This window comes from Micropterus dolomieu, linkage group LG11 (assembly GCF_021292245.1).
Source record: "Micropterus dolomieu isolate WLL.071019.BEF.003 ecotype Adirondacks linkage group LG11, ASM2129224v1, whole genome shotgun sequence".
Taxonomy (NCBI): Eukaryota; Metazoa; Chordata; class Actinopteri; order Centrarchiformes; family Centrarchidae; genus Micropterus; species Micropterus dolomieu.
Genome location: NC_060160.1, coordinates 10,408,461 through 10,410,451, shown reverse-complemented (window position 1 = coordinate 10,410,451; position 1,991 = coordinate 10,408,461).

The following is a 1,991-nucleotide window of genomic DNA, read 5'->3' as shown; positions in this document are numbered from 1 at the left end:
AAACTTTTGTATCTACAGTAAATAATTTATCCCTGCAATGTTTGGCTTACTGCTACTTGCTACTACTACAACCTCCACTGTAGGACAGACTGCTACCATGGAATGGAATGGGAGAAATGAGGGACAGATGAAATAAAATGGTAAAATTCAGTGAAATGTGAATAACTGCACATGGTTGTCAGTAAGGAACAACAATGTTATATGTTCCTTGCAAAGGAAAGTGACACAGAACTAGATAAAAACACAATACAAAAATGTAAACGAATCATATAGTCTGTCACAATACATTCTGTGGTACATATGGTACAAGGTTGGTTAACCTAATGCAGTGAAACCTATAAATGTCACCAAGCACATATTTCATATTCACTTAAAAAGTGGGAAAAAATGGTGATCCTGTTTCACATTTTAGTTAAACAAACTTTTATTCATGAAGCAGTGGAGAAGACACGTGGCATTTGAGACCTGGGTTCGATTCCTATTTTGAATTCCCATTCCTGCTGCAACACATCCACCACTGTGTCCCTGAGCATGACACTTAACCTTTAGTTGCAGAGGAGTGTGACCTCTGACATATATAGCAACTTCAAGTCGCTTTGGATTAAAAAGCATCAGGTAAATGTATATTTAAATTTTTTGTTGAAAAGAGAGTCAAAAGATAAAATATAACTCAATATGTTCATCATCTGCTCTTACTGTAGTGCAGTATTAGTAGATGCTTTGCATTAATGTCAAATCTGAATTCTGTCCCAAAAGATCGTCACAATTCATCTTGTTAGTAAATAGCGGAACATTTATTTGAGAAAAACATTTAACATTGTGTTTTAAAACGTTTAAAACGGACTACACTTTAGTATCCTGGCCATCAACAGTTGTTCGTATCTTGCTGCTGAGCTAATCACATTATTCCTGAAGATGTGGTTGTCCAACACTTTACAGCATAAAACAGCAGCTCCAACTGAAACACATTTGTTTTTGTTGTGTATGTGTTGTGTGTCCTGAACCTGGAAAGCACTTTAGTCAGCTAGGGTTGTTTTTAAATGTGCTATATAAATAAACTTGAACTTGACTGACTGAGATACTGGACGCCAAAAAGAAAAGATTTTTACTTACACATGAACCACTGGACTGGGTTTCGCCTCTCTTCAACCTAGTCCAGTTGCCCTTAATTTTAACCTTCCTTGGATAGCTATAACCTGGCTGACTGAGAACATTCACAGACAGTATGTTACTTAAAGTTTATACTTATCATGATGTTGATATGAAATGTGAAGGGAAACATCAGGTGGTTCATCACCAAAAACTCTGAGCAGGATCTGAACTCTGTGTGTGTTTTCACCAGTATGAGGAGGAAAATGTAAAAATAATGTAAAAATAAGGAAATTCAAAATCGATCAAATGTTGTGTTGGTTTATCAGTCCAGTGTTGATGTAATTTGTCAACGGGAGTTCATCTGTTTTGAGCCCAAAATCATCTGGGACAAGACACAAGCAAGAGAAGAATGTTCACAGTGAAGAGAAACAATATAAGCTACAAAAGTCAACATTTTCTAAATGTAGTTCTATGAATAAATGGCCGAATAATCCTCAAGATTAACTTCCCCTCTATGTCACCTCTGCTTTCTGTTTCACAAGAACAGGTGTGTGTTTGCCTTCTTAAATATATTTTGCATGACTTTTATGCGTCACTGCTCCTCAGAGTTTAAGTTCTTCTGTCACAGAGAGTCTGAACTGTTTTCATGCACTCACACTGAAAACTGCATCAGGATGATGTTGCCAATAACTCTGCTTGTAGTGTTGGGTTTTCTGAGTCAGGGTGAGAGAGCTTGAAAATGTGTCTGACATACACTCACCTAAAGGATTATTAGGAACACCTGTTCAATTTCTCATTAATGCAATTATCTAATCAACCAATCACATGGCAGTTGCTTCAATGCATTTAGGGGTGTGGTCCTGGTCAAGACAATCTCCTGAACTCCAAACTGAATGTCA